The 6000-nt window shown below is 51.1% G+C and overlaps 1 long non-coding RNA gene across 3 annotated transcripts; it reads right to left on the bottom strand.

The window, feature by feature from the left end:
* Nucleotides 1-524: 524 nt before the first annotated feature.
* On the bottom strand, nucleotides 525-4004 carry LOC117006949. 3 transcript variants are annotated; one of them, XR_004420047.1, is made up of 4 exons: nucleotides 3776-4004; nucleotides 2518-2635; nucleotides 680-927; nucleotides 525-596 (listed from the first exon to the last, which is right to left on the bottom strand). It is a non-coding gene; the product is annotated as an uncharacterized LOC117006949 (long non-coding RNA). The 3 variants fall into 3 exon arrangements; XR_004420046.1 differs by having other exon boundaries at nucleotides 680-915; XR_004420045.1 differs by having other exon boundaries at nucleotides 680-912.
* Nucleotides 4005-6000: the final 1996 nt, after the last annotated feature.

The following is a 6000-nucleotide window of genomic DNA, read 5'->3' as shown; positions in this document are numbered from 1 at the left end:
CACCAGAGCCAGGCTGATGAATGCAGGGATCACAAGATGCTATGGATGACCTCAGGGTTTCTGATAGGCCCCACAAAGGGCTAAGGCAAGAGACACAACACAAAACAGACAGAAGACACAGACTGCACAAGAGACAAGTGACATGACACCCAGAGGAACTGCTCTGCCCTGTGCAAATCAGCATTGAGATCAAATTGAGACTCTTCCCCTTATGCGGCCTGAGGGACTGCTTCTTGGACATCTCCAGCTCCAAAGCTGCCTCAAAAATCCCTCCTGACAATTCCAGACACAGCATCCCGCTCCCGTCCCCTCTGTGGGTTGGAGCCCAGCACTTATCTGTCAGAGATCCAGGTCTGAGAATCCATGTCAGGTGTGCAGTAAAAAAGCTTCACCATCTGGGAAATTCCTGCCAGCGCTGGGCTGTTGTCCCGTAGTCAGCTACAATAAAGAAAAGAAGACATCAGTGCATGCTCTGAGCAGCATACAGGGCAAAACCTGATCATTTCACTACTCACCATCTCCCAAAGAATGCCCAGGGGCTCACCTCACATGCTTCAGCTGCAGTCAGAGGCTGAGACTGTCCTAGCAGGGTAGGCCTGGTTTAAGAAGAGACAGGGTGATGTGGCATGGCTGAAATCTGACTGCACCCAAACTCCTTCTCCCAAACTCCCAGACTCACCCCAACTGCTTGGCTCTTGCCAAAGACCACCCAGCTGGCATCTTCAAATAGGAGAAGGTGAAGGCTTCATCAGAGTCCTGGAATACTGCTGGAGGGCTCACAGGAGCAGTGAACTGGGTCTCTGGGCCAGCTGGGCAGAGCCATCTCAGGGTATGAACTTAAATGCTCGCTGTATTTAATACTATTTCCTTCACTGAATCTTCAAAGTCTCTGCTTTAGATGCCCAAAAGCATCTGCTAAAAAACAAACTGAGATAAGATGAAACAGCCTCTTCATTGAAATGAGAGGACAACCCTTATCCCAGCTGATTCCAGAGAGGGAATGGAGGCCACTAGCAAAGGCTGAGGTTAATATACCCCTGATTGGGACCACCCCTCGTTTGCAGGAAAAGGAGGAGCAAATCCCATGAGGTATAAAAGGCCTCAGAATAACGGTGGCTGTTTGGCTCCTCAGACTGGAATTCGAGGTGAGGAAATTCAACAAGAGAAAGGTGAGTCATTTTTCAATACAAAAAAATTTATAGAAACTACAAATACTTTCCTTTTTACAACAAGTGTGTTCAGAAAAAGCGGCAAAAATTGCATCAGAAATAAAACTTTGCATTTCAGCAGCACAGCTAGATAACAGAGAGAATTTATTAGGTGATCTAATTAGTCTTTAGTAAATGCAAAAACTTACTATGTGTGTAACTAACTAGGATGGATGAGAATAGGAACGAGAAGAATGGTGTGAATGTCACAGAGATGTTTATTCAGGGCTACCTATGTTTTAAAAAAAACAAAAAAACCCAGTAAATTCTCTGTGAAGTAATTCTCACCCACCCAGTTCTGTGATATCAGTAGGGAAGAGCTGTTTTGCACTGCAAAGGCACACTGCAAAGGCAGCCGGGGTTCTAAGTGCTAGCAGCTTGTGTCTGGGAGAAATCCTGATCTGTCTGGCACTGTAGCAGATGGAAGCCGGGTCGCAGGAATGGGGCCCTGGGCGAGAACGTTGGCGCTTTGCCCTCTGAACCAAAACTCCCCCTCCCAGAAGCATAATCGCAGTTTAGAAGAGGTATTTTGCACTGCAAAGGCAGTCAGGACTCTATGTGGAGCCCGCTTGAAGCCGCGATAAATCCTGATCCGTTTGAAATTACAGCGGGTAGAGCACAGTCACCGGGACAGGGCCCTAGACGCAAAAGGTGGCCTCTTTGCCTGTGAATGAAAATTCACCCTTCCAGTGTCCTGATATCATTTTGGGGGAGGTATTTGGCACTCCAAAGGCAGTCAGAATTCTAAGTGCTGGCAGGTTGGATCTGGGAGAAATCCCGATCCGTTTGGACTTGTAGCAGGCGGAAGCCTGGTCTAAGGCCCGGGACATTGGATCCAAAAGGTGGCCAAATTTGCTCTGAAAGAAAAGTTGCCCACCCAGTTTCCTGACAGTAGTTTAAATGAGGCATTTTGCACTCCAAAGACAGCCAGGGTTCTAAGTGGTGCAAGTTTGCATCTGACAGACATCCTGCACCGTTGGGAATTTTTGCCCTGTCTCAGTCACTGGGCACTGCACAAGAACATAGTCCCTTTTCCCTGAGAAACAAAAATCCTGCCCCCACTTTTGTAATGTCAGTTTAGAGCAGGTGTTTGGCAGTCGAAAAACAGTCAAGGTTCTAAGCGGTGGCACATTGGGTCTGGGAGATATCCTGATCTGCTTGAAATTTTAGCAGGCAGAACCCCAGATTGTGACAACTAAATGAACGGCATGACCCTTGCCCAATGCTCGTGATGCACCCACACAAAATCCAGAACAAATGTTGCTTGTGCTTTAAGAACTTGAAATAACTTTGAAGTAAAAGAAATCACCTTTTACTGCTGTTGATTTTACTTCTTTCAGATGCTGGACATGCCTCTGTGGATGTGTGCTGAGCTCTCGCTGCAGGGACTGCCAGGCCTGAGTGGCTGTGAGTTGGTGTTCTTCTCCCTGGGGAATCAGAAATTATTATTAATTAGACCGCAGAAATGCTTTCTGAAACCTCTCCCCTTTCCTGCCCTGTGCTGGTACATCTTCTCTTTCTGCCTTTGAATCTACAGCTGGTCCCTTCTGTCATTTCCCTGCCTCACTTCCGTGCACTTCCTAGCTGGTAAAGGCAGGTATTTGCCGAGAAAGGCAGGAAAATCCCTCCCTGCAATGCAGAATGTAAACCCCCTCCCTCCTCATTATATAAATTTGGAATCAGGGACTCCCAGGGCAAGACGTGGGGGGAAGGAAAAACAGCTCTTTGCTAATATATTTAACCAAACAAACAGAAACAGCAGCAGCTATAAAAATTACTGAGAAAACAAAAACAGTAACTTAGTTTCTGTCTCTTTTTCAGTCGCAGACACTCTCTCTCTCTCTCTCTCTCTCTGCACATTACGAGCTGAGTGCAGCCAAACGAGCGAGCTTAGCATGATAATGGGAAGAAATGCCACAGCAGAAAAAGTAGAAGAACAAGCCCCCAACCCCCAAAACCCGGCCATCACCAGAAAACAACGTGAGAATGGCAAAATCAGCACGTTTTCTGCCAGAAAATGAGTAATAATAGTAATCAGAACTGCCGGAGAAATTTAGGAGCATCGCTTTCATATGATAAACACAGGCCCTGCCCATCCTTCCAGCCCAGGTGAAAACAGGAGGGAGAACTACAGGAAAAAAGCAGAGTCTCTTATTTGGGTGTGTTTCCTAAAGACTCTTCTGCATTGGATGCTCTTTGTGTTCTTTTAAAACATGGATTGCTGCTGAAATGTCCCGGGCCCAGTTTGATCAGCCACAGCCAGGACCGGGTGAGCTACAGCTGCAGAGCCAGGGAGATGCAGGACCTCGGCACACCAAAGGTAAGGGCAGGGGAAGCGGGGTTTTTCTGCTTACCTGTATTTCAGTGCTGCTCCCCTTCACAGCTGCGATTCTGCCAACGTCAGTTCTGCCCAGGGATGGAGAGAAAGGAGGAAAGCTGTTCTTCCAGGTCTGCATCAAACAGTTTGGAAAGAGCCAATATTGCCCTCAGCTGCAGCTGTGGCAGCCTCCCCCCTTCCTTCTGAGGGGCCAGAGGCACCCCACAACCCAAAAAGGATCAGCACTCACCCCCACTGGAAGTACAGACATCTTCATGGTCCGTCTTTGGCCAAACAAACCCCAGGGTGTTTTTGCTTTCCTGACAGACTGGGCCAATTTCATTCCCATTTCTCAAGGCTACAGACCCTGTATGGCTCTGGGGTCAGAGCACCTCTGGAACAAGAACCTGAGAGAAGACTGGAGGCAAGAATCTACCAGCAAACTGAAATCCCAGCTATGCAATGAAGGCCTGCTTCTGGAAGGTTATTGTGGCTTTTGGGGCACAAGAAAAGCCTTTAGACCATAAAAGCATACGTAAAAACCCCACACCGAGCACTTCAAGATGATGCACTTAATGTTAGAGACACAGAATTGGGCTTTGACAGTTCCTGCACCCACACACGTCAAAGGATGAACTGCAGAGTCCTCACTTCTTCCAGTTTTATTTTGGTGGTGTCACTTGCCGTACCAAAATCCACAGCACCCCATAAAAAATGGAGAGCAACTCCCACCCCTTTGCATTTTCCAGTTTCAGAGTCCTGTTTAGAACAGGTTTTAAAGAAAACAAGCAAGGCTGAGCTCTACTATCACCTCCTGCATCACAGATTTTCATGACACGTGATGGTTTCCCTAAGAAAATTAATTTGCACGTGTAAAAACCCATGCAGTAGGGGCAGGGTTCTGAGGCCACAGCTCGCAGGTAAAGGATCACAGGAATGGCAAAGAGGGGTCCAAAAGTGCCCAGAAGTTCAAGTTCACTGTATTTGGGCGGGAGGATTTCAAACCACAGTGCTCTCCAAGCCCGGAGCTGACAGAAACCAAAGCAGCTTCCCCTCCTGGCTCATTGTCCCCGCTGTTCCCTTCCGTGGCACCGGGAGGGGGACAGACCCGGGAGGGCGCGGAACTGCCGGGGGAGCGGGAGATGGACAGCGAGATGGACGGTGAGATGGGCGGGGAGCGGGAGATGGACAGCGAGATGGGCGGCGAGATGGGCGGGGAGCGGGGCGGGCTCGGCGGGGGCTGCGCTCGGTGCCCGGCACTGTCCCACGCTCCCGGTGCCGGGCGGAGCGCAGGTCCCGGTAGGAAAGCAAAGCCGCTCCTGGGCCGCTCCTCCGGCAGGACAGCCGGGACAGCCCCGCCCGCTCAGCCCAGGGGTTCCCGCCAGTGCCCGGCCCGGCCCGGCCCGGCTCGACTCTGTCAGTCCCCTTAAAATCACGGGTGAAGGAGCATTGCCCCAGTTTACACACACACAATAATGGAAGAGGAGGTACTTCCCTTTATTTAAACCCCTTTTGTCCTCATAGCCCCCATTTTTTTCTGGGGACGCAGGGAGGGATCGGCAAGATAAAATTGGAAAGGGAAAGGACTCCACTCCCCACGACAAAGCCCCGCCGGCTCACGTGCTCTGCAGCTGCTCCCTCGCACAACCGTTCGTCCCTCCGCCCCTCCCGAGCAATGCTCCACGTCCCAGCGCTCCCCCGGGACCCGTGAGTGCTCTCACCGCCGTTCCACGAGGTACCCCCGGAGCCCGCCGTAAATTCCTCTCACTCCAGCGGCTCCAGACCAAAGAGAGAGCAGCGGAACCCTCCCCGGAACCAGCCCCCAGCACTGCCCGCCCCTTCCTGCTGGTCAGCGCCCACACCTGGGGCCGCTCTGTCCTAGCATGGCCCTCAGGGCTCACACGTGGGGCTGTTTGGGCGCGAATCCATTGCGCTGGGCTCCATTAGTCGAGCCAGGCAGGACTAGTCAGGCCCAGGGCGATCAATCGACAGGCATCAGCAATGGAACCCAGAGCAATCGATCGAGAGGCATGACCGATCGAGCCCACAGCAATCGAAGAACAGGCATTAGGGGGACCGAGCCCATAGCGATCGACCGGCGCGCATTACCGATCGATAGGCGAGTTCTCTGCTTGAGAGCAGCGTACCATGGAAGCAGCAAGCTCAGGCAAGCACACCTGCCACAGTCCCTTGGCAAGCATCTGCCTTGGCCAGACTGGCAGCTCCTGTCCAAAGCGAGTGGTAGGGGTCCCAGCATCTCAGGATCTCTGATGATGTTTGTGAGGCAGATCAGGCAATCTTCAGACTGACCCTTACACTCACCCCACTCCCATTCCACCCTACTTCCCTCCCATTGCCCCAGTTAACCCCCAAATGTGGGGGTAACTCTCAGGCACACTCACCTACGCTCACGCACACTCAGACACATATGTAATAAATGATATATCACATGCCCCAATGTGCTAAGTGGTATTT

Source organism: Catharus ustulatus, chromosome 24, assembly GCF_009819885.2.
Source record: "Catharus ustulatus isolate bCatUst1 chromosome 24, bCatUst1.pri.v2, whole genome shotgun sequence".
Lineage (NCBI taxonomy): Eukaryota > Metazoa > Chordata > Aves > Passeriformes > Turdidae > Catharus > Catharus ustulatus.
Note: the sequence above shows the minus strand (reverse complement) of the source record. Positions and strands in the feature narration are given on the sequence as shown.